This window comes from Microtus ochrogaster, chromosome 1 (genome assembly GCF_000317375.1).
Source record: "Microtus ochrogaster isolate Prairie Vole_2 chromosome 1, MicOch1.0, whole genome shotgun sequence".
NCBI classification, from domain to species: domain Eukaryota; kingdom Metazoa; phylum Chordata; class Mammalia; order Rodentia; family Cricetidae; genus Microtus; species Microtus ochrogaster.
In genome coordinates this window covers 41,331,371-41,345,467 of record NC_022009.1, presented here as the reverse complement: position 1 = coordinate 41,345,467, position 14,097 = coordinate 41,331,371, and the positions used below count along the sequence as shown (strand labels likewise).

At 43.1% G+C, this 14,097-nt stretch overlaps 1 protein-coding gene across 3 annotated transcripts in view; it reads right to left on the bottom strand.

Moving 5' to 3' along the window:
• Vrk1 (VRK serine/threonine kinase 1) overlaps window positions 1-14,097 on the bottom strand; it is a 93,666-nt gene that overhangs the window by 67,246 nt on the left and 12,323 nt on the right. Inside the window, exon 1 of one of the 3 annotated variants that reach the window (XM_005343527.3) lies at window positions 13,522-13,629. The exons of the other annotated variants lie outside the window; for them this stretch is intronic. The gene's annotated coding sequence lies outside the window, so the exon portion shown is untranslated. Of the gene's footprint in view, window positions 1-13,521; window positions 13,630-14,097 lie in introns of those variants that run through there. 3 annotated transcript variants of the gene reach the window in all.

Sequence of the window (14,097 nt, the reverse complement as noted above, 5' to 3'; positions counted from 1 at the left end):
GGTCTCTGTGAGTTCAAGGTCAGCCTGGTCTACGAGAGTGATTTCACAGGAAAGGATCACGAAAAAAAAAACAAGAAAAAAAAAAAAAAAAAAAAAAAAAAAAAGGAAAGAGAGAAAAAGAACAAGAAAGCTCACAAGCACAAGAACACAGTGTATGTGTCAGTCTCAAAGATGGGAACCCCATCTTACTGAGAAACCCCTTGAGTTCATTTAGTAAATGGACGGACCTACTGACAAGAAACCAGCAGACTGTCCTAAGAACATGCTGATGCATCCCAGGTCCTCCACCACCACCACCCCATGAGTTCAGTCAACAGTCCATTTCTCCAGCTCTTTATTCTCTCCTATAAAATGAAAAACTTGGAATAAACTCTAAGTCAGGCATTCTACCTCCTGTCTGAAGAAGAAAGAATGGCAGTTCTAGAAGTATGTGTGAACCACCGAGGTGCGCATCTCTAACCTTAGATACCCAGTATTGGTCCCAGTGGACTGTTGGTCTAAGCTGAGGGACCCAGGGTTGTGTGCTGCCATGAGAGATCACCAAAAGCATGTACACAGCCTAAGAATTCTCTTGACCACCTGCTACTACAGAATGAACACTCCCTGAATAGAATGGAAGTAAAACAAATATGCCAGGTGGTGGTGGTGGTGCACTCCTTTAATCCCAGCACTTGGGAGGAAGAGGCAGGTGAATCCCTGTTACACAGAGAAACCTGTCTCAAAAAAATGAAAGTATGAACAATGACACATTAATCAATTCAATAAAAAAATTAAAAATGGGCAAAGAATTGAATAAACAATTGATCACAAGACATGCAGGTGGCCTACCAAGCACAAAAAAGTATGTAGTAGATCATCAGGGAATGAAAACAAAGGTCACAACTTACTTCACTCTCACTAGGCTACTACCCTTCAGAGACTGAGAACCTCTGGTGGTTTTGCATCCACATTGGCAGGCTCCACTCCTATTACATAACACACAAAAATACTTCTGAGGCACCCGGACCTAAGTGTGAAAGAAATCAGGGAGGCTTCCTATCTAGACATAGGAGAGTTGATTCCAGAGTATCCAAGGTAGCAACAAAAGAGGACACAGCACTGACTGGAAGACAGGATGTGACTATAGTTTCAGTCACCCAAAAGTGCTCCAAGACTGAAGAGGCAAGTCACACTCAGAATGTATAAAATTACAGCATTTCAGTGAGACACAGACGAGACAACTGATTAAAATAGGAGAAAGAGCATTTCTTTATTCATTTGTTTAGCATTTAGCTAAAGGCAGGAGGGTTGCTGCAAGTTTCAGGCCAACTTGTTCAAACAATCAAGAAAATACTTAGCTAAACTACAGCATGTGAAGGCAGGAATGATTGGTGAGTGGAACTCTCATATGCTAATAGGAATGTCAGCTGGTCAACCACTTTGGAAAACTGACAGTATGCTAGGATCTTCTAAAGGTATATCACACATTATAATCAGCTATTCTAGATAAATACCCAAATTAAAAAAAATTATGTGCCAAAACATAAAAGCAAATGGATTTATTGTTATAAATGGTTGGTTTTTTTAATATTTATTTACTTATTATGTATATAATATTCTGTCTCTGTGTATGCCTGCAGGCCAGAAGAGGGCACCAGACCCCATTACAGATGGTTGTGAGCCACCACGTGGTCGCTGGGAATTGAACTCAGGACCTTTGGAAGAACAGGCAATGCTCTTAATCTCTGAGTCATCTCCCCAGCCCAGTTATAAATGGTTGTTATAGTGTAAAAGACAATCACCGAGCTAAGAAAGATGTACAAATGAACTGGCTTTGCCTTTGCTGTTGGAAGCTCAGCTAGTTTGGATGTGGGATTAAGATTTCTTGTTTTGTGAGACAAGATTATCACTCATGCAAAAACTACTGTAAAAGAAAACTGTACACTGCCAAGGATTCTTGTTCTTCCAGGATCTTTTAAGAAAATCTGATGCTCCAATGTGGGTCTCTGTCTCTGTCTCCTTTCATCGCCTGATGAAGGTTAATATTCAAGAGGATGCCTATATGTTTTTCTTTGGGTTCACCTTCTTATTTAGCTTCTCTAGGATGGCGGATTATAGGCTCAATGTCCGTTATTTATGGCTAGAAACCAAATATGAGTGAGTACATCCCATGTTCCTCTTTTTGGGTCTGGCTTGGCAGGTAGGCCTTAGCTATATAAGAGAAGTAACTAAGTAAGCCAGAGGAAGCAAGCCAGTAACAATCATTCCTCTGTGGTCTTTGCTTAATTTCCTGTCCCAGATGCTTGCCTTGAGTTCTAGTCTTGGCTTCCCATGATGATGGACTGTTACCTATAAGACAAATAAACCCTTTCTTCCCCTCCCCCCCCCCCAAAAAAAGAAAATCTGACTTAGAGCTCATGGTTTCTTTAAAGACTCTTTCCTTTGGTTCTAAAGAGCGCCTTCTGGTCCAAAGAACTGTTAGATTATCTCAGTAGGGCAGGGAATGTAGCTCTGTAGTAGAGGATTTGCCTCCCATGCACAAGCCCCATGTTAGAATCTATCCCCAGCACCAAAGGGGAAAGGGAGTCAATACTTAAGCAGATTGTCATTTTGCAACAAATGTAATCATAATGAACCCCTTTCTGCTTAAGAATGGTTATAGGTTAGATGGCAAATCATTGGAAGAAGTCTGAGAAAACCATACACCACACTTCTAATAACCGCAGCTTTTGAGTTCTCTTAACCATCTCTCTTACATTCAGCCAAGAAAAACCCCTGACTTACGAGGGCTTTCCCCTTTAACAACTAGATACCTCCATCTACTTCCAGAACAACTTACAATCTTGGAGAAGTCCATACTTCCCAGGTTCATTAGGCCTTAATGGCCTGTTTGTCTCTATATAGAAACTATTACAAAGCCACTTTACTACAGTCATGCATTCTATGTGCCAACGTTATAGTTAAAGCAGAAAGCCAGAAGAAACAGGAGCAGAACAAAGCAACCATGCCCTCTGTTGTAAACTCAAGAACCCACTACAATTCTGAGCAGTCTGGCAGCTTACGAAATATTTACATCTGCTCCTCCTTCCATCATTGTCCTTCCAGGTCTCCTGGGCTGCCTCTCTGTCCAGCTCCCTGTTCACACCAGTCTTCCTCTCAATCTGCAGACATGTGTATATGCTTTTTTCCTACATTTCCAGTCTCAGCTGACAGCATTATCACATACTTAAGAATGAAACATCCAATCTGACCAAAAGTTGGGATTCTAAAATATCTAAGAATGTCAAAGTCAGCCGGGCGGTGGTGGTGCACGCCTTTAATCCCAGCACTCGGGAGGCAGAGGCAGGCGGATCTCTGTGAGTTCGAGGCCAGCCTGGTCTACAAGAGCTAGTTCCAGGACAGGAAGCAAAAGCTACGGAGAAACCCTGTCTCAAACCCCCCCCCCAAAAAAAGGAATGTCAAAGTTAGCTAAATTCAATAAAAGTGAATTTAACAGAATAAAACATAATCTCCCACAGTTGCAGTCCAAAACTAATTCAGAACCACAACGAAGAGCCGGTTTGGTACAGAGAAGACGTACTCAGCACTAGGCTGTGTGCACTGTGGTGAGGAGGAAGCAAATATTAACATAATGTGGTGTGTGTGGAAAGTCAACACCCACTCCTAACACAATTAAGGAGCTACATCTATAAGACATGCAACTCCAGGTCTTTGCATAAACCATGCATGGGGAGTTGATTGTATTTTAGACACTACAGCTTAAAGATAGAATTTAGAAAAAGGAAAATCATTGGTGAACAGACATGGAGCCAGGTCATATACCTAAGAGCTTACAGCAGGGAAGTGGTGGCGCATGCCTTTTATCCCAGCACTCAGGAGGCAGAGGCAGGTGGATTTCTGTGAATTCAAGACCAGCCTGGTCTACAAGAGCTAGTTATAGGACAGGTTCCAAAGCTACAGAAAAACCGTCTCAAAAAACCAGAAGAAGAGGAAGAGAAAGAGGAAGAGGAAGAGGAAGAGGAAGAGGAAGAAGAAGAAGAAGAAGAAGAAGAAGAAGAAGAAGAAGAAGAAGAAGGAAAGAAAGAAAGAAAGAAAGAAAGAAAGAAAGAAAGAAAGAAAGAAAGAAAGAAAGAGAAACAAAGAGTTTACAAACTGTAAGTGTTTCCATTCAGAATGACTGAGAATACCTGATCCTGTTTGAAGGGGCATTCTGCTAGCACTACATGACTCCAAGACAGAACACTGTAGGTTTCCAGAGAGGATAAGAAATTACAGTTCTAATTTAAAGTATTGTAGGCTATCTCTAGAGTGAGGGCTCTCAACTGAGAATGAATCTGTCCCTTTCAGCTGCCACACATCCCACAGCACAGGGAGCCCCCATCTCAACAGTCAACAACCCAGGGCTGAGAAGTGCTGCACTGGATGTAATGAGTTTGCTGTCACTGGAGTTCCCCACCATGTACACAAGGAAATGTCTAGGTAAGGCCAAAGACAGAAAGAACTGAGTTGAAAAAATATTTATATATACTGTTTCCGTAACTAAAAAACAAAAACCCTACTCCCTTCCATTATACTCAAATAATGATAGAATCAGACTTATGTGCACATTTCATAGGTAATTCTCACAACCAACTGCAAACTCAGAACTATTTTATCTTGATATGATGTTGTATTAGCTTACCCTAATGTCATAATCGAAGTCAATACTTGATCTCGGATCTGACTCCAATTTCAAAGACGTAGGTTTGTACATACATATATCGCTGCACAGAGCATGAACAAACTACCCTGGAAGCTTTCGTGCTCCAGAAAATCAAGTCGCGTTCATTCCAGAGGTACCAGAACAATTTCTAAGCAGGTTTACCCTCATTACAAACCTCTCTGGCCAGGAGAAAGGGGAAAGGATTATTTGAAATATTCCTGTGATGAAGGAGACACAGTTATCCTGACTGTCCCCAATCGCCTAATTCTGTAAGAGCCAAGGAGCTCTTACAAATCCATGCAATCTCAGTCAGAGCTGGGATTAATGATGACATCCCTTTATCCACAGGCGTGAAAGCTCAGGATGGACAGACGTTTGAACATCCCAACTGGGAATCCTGCCCTTAACAAATACACTAGATGCAGATACATGGTTTCTTGGCTGCCTGTACTCACACCCATCTGTCAGGATGGCAATGTGCCTGCTCACATGTTGGTCAAACTGTCACTAGGGCATAGGTGCCAAGCAATGATAGTTTTAAATGGGCAGCTTGCACAGCACTGTAAGAGCCTGCTCTTCTGGAGGGGGGAAATTCTGTGACAGTACTATGGAAGAGTCGCAATCAGGAGTGTAACACTCTGATCAGTCTCAACATACAAGCAGTCAGGATCTGGACTATAGAAGGGAACCAGACCAAGTCAGTCAGCAGAAAGGTACTGTGAGCACAGGTGAATGGACGCAGAGCTCTGCCGTGCCCACCTTGCATCCATACACACCATCCTGTCTCTTATGTAGCAAAAGCCTTTACTCAACAAGTCATCACTTTTAAGCAATGAAACGCTCTGTTTTCCAGTCTAACTAAAGCAAAAACTACACTATTTTCTAGTAGTCTAACACTATGTGAGTTCTGTTTGCTAGCTGGTCACTTTTAAAGTGACAGAGTCTGATGTTTATATTCAACATGATCTTTTTTTTTTTAAATTTATTTATTATGTATACAGTATTCTCAGTATTCTGTCTGCATGTATTCCTACAGTCCAGAAGAGGGCACCAGATCTCACTACAGATGGTTGTGAGCCACCATGTGGTTGCTGGGAATTGAACTCAGGACCTTTGGAAGAGCAGGCAGTGCTCTTAACCACTGAGCCATCTTTCCAGCCCTCAACATGATCTTTTAAATGCAAGAAACAAATGAGATTCCCACTGGTGAGCACAAAGGGACAAGGTTTAATTTGTATGAGAAAAGAAATCAAGAACTTTAGTAGGTGATAAACAGAAGCCAAGTAGTTTAAGTCAGGAATTAAAAGGTTAGGACTACTCCCCATCACACCCAACCAGGAGCTACTCTAACCCAGTTACCATCCTACCGGTAAAGAACTTTTGGATGACAGTATCTTCCTAAGACTAAACCACATCACAACATTAGGAGCCAGTGTTCTTCATTTGGTCCTTAAGATCTGGAAGAGCAGCTGAGCATCACCACCCACCAAACAGGTCAGGACATACTTACGGAACACCTGACAGCCTTTCTCTGTCATCACAAATAAATCTGGTCCCACCAACTTTTCTCAACGGATTTACTTATCAACTCTTTTATCACCTTAGTGATTCAACTCGCAGACCCTTTTCACATTTAGTCCAAAAGTCATCTACAACAACAAGCCAATGGACTCCATTCTTCTTTCCAAGTGCAATTTGCTACAGGTAGCACTAAGGAGTCTTAAAGTCCGGACTTGTCAATATCCATCACTGAACACAACAACAAGAGTCTAAAATGTACCATTAGCCTTTATTATATTCTGGATAACTGCCTCTCAAAAGTCCTTGTGGTACCGGCTTGGGCACCAGTCCATGGTAACACTGAGAGGCGGTGAAACCATTAGGAGGTTGGAGAAAGGTCACTGAAGATGTGCCCTTAAAAGTGACATTGCCCCCTTCCTGTTTTCCTCTGGTCCCTGGACACTAGCAGGAAAGCAGCTTCCCCCATCACACACTCTTGCCACAATCGTCTTCCCTGCCATGACCCCACAGTAACAGGGCCAACCAACAATGAGGTAGCATCTCCTTGAAACAAAGTAACCTCTCCCTGGGTTATTTTGTTCCGGTGACAGAAAGCTAACATGTGCTCCTAGGAAGTACTAGAGATAAATAACACTACAAAATATCACTCTTGTAGTTTTCCAACGGAACTCTGTCACACATAGTGGTAAATCAAGAGTCATGGTTATCTCTGGTCCTCCTTCACATGGCCCTCAAAGTCTTCTCTTAATACCATTTCCTGCTCAAACGTCCACCTGGTCAGCTGTTTCTACTCACCAATAACCATCCAGTCTTGACCTACACCTCCTTCACTCCTCACTCCAAAATACCCAGCTCCTACCTGTGACATGACTTTGCTCTACACATATCCCATTTTTGTCAAGACTCAGGTCATTGTCTACCTACATATATCTGTAGTCATATTTACTTAACTGCTCATTCATTTCCTCCCATCTTCATTTTGATATTCAATTTATGATCTATGGCCAACTGATTGTTTTGCAAAGATTTTAAAAAGTCATTCTATGGAGAAAGAGGAGTCTTCAACAGATGGTATGGGAGTAAGTGGACATTCACAGATGAAACAAAATGAACCAGGATCTAAACTCACATCATGTACAAAACACTAGCCCAAAATAGATAACAGATATGAGAAACAGGAACATAAAATTGTGGAACACCTACAAACATCCTCCTGAACAAGGGCTAAGCACAGAATTCTGACGCCAAGAGCACAATCCACAAAGGATGTGTGTGCTGCAAAAGACACTGCAGGAGAATGCAAAGACAAGCCCAGGCTGAAAGAATATACTCACGAGGCCTGCGTTTGGCAAAGATGGATCTAGAACATATTTTAAAAGCTCTAAGAAAACAAACAATCCAATTATAAAGTGGGCAAAAGACTTTAAGATTCAAGTCATCAAAGAAGATGTGAGAGGCAAATAAGCAGAGAAGATTAGCCCTAGGGAAGTGCAAATCAAAGTGAGAGCTGGATCTCTCAGTGATGGCGGGACTGAGTGCGGCTACACAAGCAAAGTTTGGCAGTTCCTTAAGCTGAGCACACACCACACAACCCAACTCATGGGCATTGATCCTAGGAAAAACGGAAGCTTTACGCTCACACAGAACCTGAAAATGAACACTCACACCCTTCAATGGCTACATAAGATGAGAGACAGTCATACAATGGATAAGCAATCACTAAAAACTAGCAAACTGACAACTCAGCACTAGTAACTAACTCCTTATTCAAATTCCAGCTTTCAGATTGTGTTTCTACACTTCATCGAGTTCACACATCCACGTAACCACCACCACAATCAGAACATGAGACTGTCTTTCACCCAAAGAAACAGCCCCAACCTAAAAAACACTAGCCTGCCTTCCATTTCTACACTGTTGTCATTGAGAATGCTACAAAAAACAGCTTGGCTGGCCACTTTCTAAGTCCGAGCTCCTACACATTTGGAGGAAGGAGGCTGCTGCTCCTTTAAAAAGACTTTGGTAGTGGAGGGGGGGGCTCCATAATAAATAAATCAACATAAAAAAAAAACTCAAGGTTTTTTCCCTTTTGTTTCATCTAAGGTACTTAAGAAAAACTTCTAAGAAACCAAAACCTCTGTCTCTTTCAGGTGAACCAGGATAGCTGTCCTCATTATCACCCTAATGTCTGCTAAGAGCTGTTCATGGCTGAATGTTCAAATGTAATCACAATCTCACACTGAGCATGGTCATGAATGTAGCGCCTCCATACATGGCATCTTCCCCATGATGATGTGCAAGCTTCCCTCCCAGAGAAGCCCCTTGCTTGTTTGGCAGAGAATAGGGCTCTGCAAACTACCTGCAGAGCTCTGCTCCTTGCACGAAAGCTTCTTTCTAGCCTTTTAGAATCTCCTGGCTGTCCCCAGCCTTCAGTTAGCGCTCGGCACTCCCAGCCTTCAGTTAGCGCTCGGCACTGAGCCCCCTGTGAGCTCCCTGCTAACTCTATGTGCACCAACAGCCACTCCTTTTGTCAGGGCCTGGTGTTCCACTGGATGATGGGGAGATCTTTCTGTTTGGGGCTATTATAAAGTATCTATAAGTATTAATGAAAAAGTTTTTGTACAAAAGATAGCTTTTATTTATCTAGGATAAATGTCCACAAGCGCAACTGTGGGATCTTATGTTAAACCTTATGTTTAAATTTTGAGAAACTGGGCAGTGGTGGCGCCCGCCTTTAATCCCAGCACTCGGGAGGCAGAGTTAGGCAGATCTCTGTGGGTTCGAGACCATCCTGGTCTACAAGAGCTAGGTCCAGGACAGGCTCCAAAGCTACAGAGAAACCCTGTCTCGAAAAACCAAAATAGATAGATAGATAGATAGATAGATAGATAGATAGATAGATAGATAGATAGATAGATAGGCAGATCTCTGTGGGTTCGAGACCATCCTGGTCTACAAAAGCTAGGTCCAGGACAGGCTCCAAAGCTACAGAGAAAACCTGTCTCGAAAAACCAAAATAGATAGATAGATAGATAGATAGATAGATAGATAGATAGATAGATAGATAGATAGATAGATAATTTGAGAAACTGCCAAATTAATTTCAGAGTGTCTGTATCTATACATTTTACAGACCCACTAGCAAGTTCTAAGAAGATAAATTTCTAAGTCATTCCTTCTGAAATATATTCTACAAGCCTAAAAAAGGGGGGGAGGGCTAAATCTTCTGAATATATTCTACAAGCCTGGGGAGAAAAAAAACAAAAACAAAAACAAGGCTAAATCTCATAAGCATTATAACCCGAATTCAGCTTTTACAAAACACAATTTAAAAACTTTTCTGATGTCTAAGAAGACTTTTTCTCATTACCTCCAGCAGAGAACTTGTAACTATACAGAATCTGCACACTGATGGCCACTGTCATACAGAACACTAAACCGTGGGGGTTTGGGGAGCACTGATATCTACAGTAAAACAGTTAAGTTCAGTCCATGAAGACTAAAGGGTCAATCACATTTTCTAAGTACTCAGTATTCTGAGACAGGGCCACAGTGTGGGACCTGTTCAACACATACTTGGTAAAGTAACTTGAGAAATGCAACCTCAAGAAAAGCTGTCATTATCCTGGTTATAAGACTCCAAACTCAATTGTTTTTTAATCTTATGTAAAAATCAACAATTATATAATGCGGTCTCTCTGAGGTTCTTAAAACAAGAAGCTAAGTCTAGAGATGAAGCTGCTCACCGATCCACAGCCGTCAGCAGCTGATTCAGAGAACTCTGACGCAGACAGCAGTTAGAAGGCCCTCGTTTTTAGTCCATGCAACCACTCCTGATACTGAGCTATCTGAGGTGCACTTCCTTCCAGTGTCAGTGCGATGGATGCTTTAAAAGTACATGGCAGAACATTCGAAAATTTCCAACTAATTACTCTGCCACTTGATTACTGACTTCCATTCAGTCTCTCTTCCTACTTAATGCACGTGACTTACTGATACATAATTGATTTCATATAGTACTACTCTAAAAATATGTCCATCTCAATTTTTGAATCCTAGAGCACAGATTCCCATCCTTTGGACCAGACACCCATACAAAGTCAGGAGTTGATACGGACTCATCAAAATGTAGTCACCAGTCACCTAACAGCCTGTCAGACAATGACTAAGTGCAGAGGAGTCCCATAAAATGGTGTTCCCCAGGGACACTGGAGGCAGTCAACTATACAAATGTACTGTGATGTCTGCAGTTAATTAGTATAAGCATACTCTGTGATGGCCACAGTCAGCCTGTACAAGCTCATCTTTTTGTTGTTGTTGATTTCAAGGCAGGGTCTCACTATTGTAGCTCAACCTGGTCTGGAACTATGTAGACCGTGCTGGCCTTGAACTCACAGTGATCTTCCTGCCTCTGCCTCCCCAGGAGCTGGGACTAAAGGCTTCTAAGCACTGTTACAGTTCCTTCCACAAAGTTCTTCTGTATAAGCATACTGAGATAGCCACATCGTCCATCTGATAATATGGTATGTTCAAACACCTGTCATTTAATAAAACAAGACTACCTCACCTAAGGCCTAACATCAGTTTTCCAAAGTTGACATACATATTACACCTAAAAAAATTCTTAAATTTATTAAAGAATGGCAATAAAGTGTCCTTGTCATTAGTTAGTACTTGTTGGTAAATTTAATATCTACTCTGGGGTCAGGACACACCTCATACCACCCTAGGCTCTGAAGAGTTTCTTTTAAAGCATTGCCTAACCAGGTGAGGCAGGCATACTCCCCTCCACCACCACCAGCACCACCACTACACATAACTGGACACTTCGGTAAACCAGGAAGATTGCTGTGAGTTCCAGCCAAGTTGAAATACACAGTGGGTTCTTGGGCAGCCTAGACTACACAGTAAGATCCTTCTCAAAAAACTGAAATTAGCCGGGCGGTGGTGGTGCACGCCTTTAATCCCAGCACTCGGGAGGCAGAGGCAGGCGGATCTCTGTGAGTTCGAGGCCTGCCTGGTCTACAAGAGCTAGTTCCAGGACAGGCACCAAAGCTACAGAGAAACCCTGTCTCGAAAAACAGAAAAATAAATAAATAAATAAATAAAAACTGAAGTTAATAAAAATCCATCAAGCACTACATATACTACCCAAAAGAATGATGCGCTTGAGTTTGAGCACAAAAATCCCAGGCAACATTTAGAAATACAGTAAGACTATCAGGAAAGTGCACCAAGTCACTTCAATGCAGCAACCTCGGCAACACGGGACTTGGACACCATTCTCAGAGAGATTAAATGACACTGGCCATCCTTATGGCTTTCCAATGACAACTGCAAACACAGTCAAGGAAACGTGGGCCAAAAGTTTCCCCACTGAGCTCAGGGCTTGGCTGCTGAAGACATCGCCCTTCTAAACTCATCGCACCTCCTTACCGCTCTAACAAAACAGTAGCATTGAACAGGTCTGTGCTTAGCAGTAGCCATGTGGTGTGACCTCAGGTGAGGGAATCAGTCTGTGTCCTCTCCCTCTCAAACAGAACCTTGACAAGCATGAAAAATACCCTACCGGCCTAATATACAGGCTCTCAGTCCACCCATCAGGACCAGCTTCCCCGACAGCCCCATTTCACCCTTGCATTCCCAGCTGGCTCACAGCCTGAATCTGAGAGAGAGAGAGAGAGAGAGAGAGAGAGAGAGAGAGAGAGAGAGAGAGAGAGAGAGCGAGCGCTCGCCTTTGCTCATTTGCATGAACTCAGGGGTCACCCCTCAGCATTTGATGCAAGGTAAATTCCACTTCCAAATCTGTTTATCTTTCAAATCAAAAATGCCTTTAAGGTTTTTATTTTTCAGATCAAATCCTATTCATGGCACATCTATTAGAGAGGTTTTAAGGGGGGAAAAAGTCAAAATTTAAATCTTTGTCTTCTCTAGACATCTGGGACAGTCATTTATTATTACTTCACGTTAGTTCTCAGAGTTAAGAGAAGCTGGCCTATTTCCTGTAAGAAGTTTAATTTTAGGGCCTGTCAACATTTTAAACGCACTGCTGTTATTTTTAAAATATACACAGGCACACTTGAATGAGACTCGGCATAAGCTTTCCATATAACCATTCCCTGGGCACTCGATAACTTATTAGATGCCAGGCTCCCTGCTTAACACATCAACTCCATCATCTCATTTGTTTAACAAATAAGACTCTCATCATTCCTGCAATGCCAAGCATAAGCAGCAGCCATTACAGCTATCAAAGTGATATCTGTACTGGATACTAGCGCTGCACCGAATCCCTAACGCCTAACACATATTTGTTATCCAACTCAACCCGTGTTCCTGGGTTAGCACAGACACCATGAGCGAGGCTGAGTCGCGGTGGCTGCCATCTGTGGCGCCACAAGGAAAGCCATTATTAAGTGATGTCAACTTGCATTCCTTTCTACAGGTAGATGAGCATTATCTTAACTGGTCAGCAATGTAATGCCTGTCATAATTGTAAGTTCAATCTCCTCCAACAATATGATTAGCATATCACAAAAAAAGTGAGATGCCTTCTTCCTGAACTCTTAAAAATAAGTGCTATTCCATATTGTGGTTTTTTACTATTTTGAATCCAGACTCAACAGATGGGCAATTCCAGTTTGAGAGAGAGAGAGAGAGATTAATTAATGAAGCTCTTCAAAGATCCCCTAAGTTTAATCACCACCTTTCCAACAGCAAAATCGTCTTTCCAAATTGTTCCAAGAACAGCAGGGGAGGGAAAGGATGAATTCATACAGAAAGAATGGCTGACTTTAAAGATAAGACAACAGAATAAAAAACGGGTAACCTCAACAGGACTAGAGCGTGTCATTCTCCTCATCTCTCGAAAGACACTGGCGCAGTTTTACACCTAAGGCTATTCGGGCTGGAAAACGGTCTAAAATAAATTTTGACGCTGGAGGAAATCTAACTTCTGCCTTTGAAGACAGGGAAATAGAGCATTTGCGATAGAGACCAGAGGAGCAAAACCAGGAAGGAGGCGAGAAGCTGGCGGCCCGTGGGGTGCGCCTCAGGGCCTCGCCGCACCGCTGCTAGAGGAGGGACGAGCTCAATCCGGGTCCAGGCCCCTGTCATCCCTTGTCCGCCACCCCGACCCGCGCCCCGTTTCGGGCATCCTTCAAGAACCTGGCTTCCCGCAGCTCCGTGAGCAGGCTAAGAAGCGAGGGTTCCCGGGCAGGCCCGACTCAGCCGCGGTGCCGCCTGAGGCCTGAACGAGCAGACCCCGCTCTGAATTGACGCTGTACCCATCGTCCCACCGCCACCCCCCAGCTCCCTACCCAAAGTTGCCAATCAGTCGTCCACAGCGTAGTACGAACTTCCCGCCGCTTCCCTCGACGCGCAACTTGTCTACGGCGCTGTCCCCGCCACACCGTGCAGTACTGAGCCTTCCCATTGGCTGCGAGCGGCGGGAAAGGCGGGGCGAGAGAAAAGCCGCGCTTCCCGGCCGCCTCTGACAGCATGCCGGGAGTTGTGGTCCTTACTCTCGCTCCATGCTGGGAATTGTAGTCTTTGAGCAGCGAAGATAGTCGGGGGGGGGGGGCTCTGAGCCCGAGGACTTCTGGGAAATGTGGTTTACAGCCCAATGACTGTCTTAAACAGATAGTGTGGCTCTCCAAGCCATACGAACCTAAATAAATATTACCAGAGCTAAGTGAAGCTTGATTTATTAAACATATAGGCAAAGAGACTTATTTCAGATTTTGAAGCCCGTGTTGGTGTCAGTTCTCTCTGTTTCACCTGTCTCCATCTTCCTAGGAGTGGAAAGAACCGGCTAAGCAGCAATTTGGATCTGAGTCTTCTGAAACCCTGGGAAAGGCTTTGGGTTTGGGTGGTGTTATTGTTTCTACTATTGT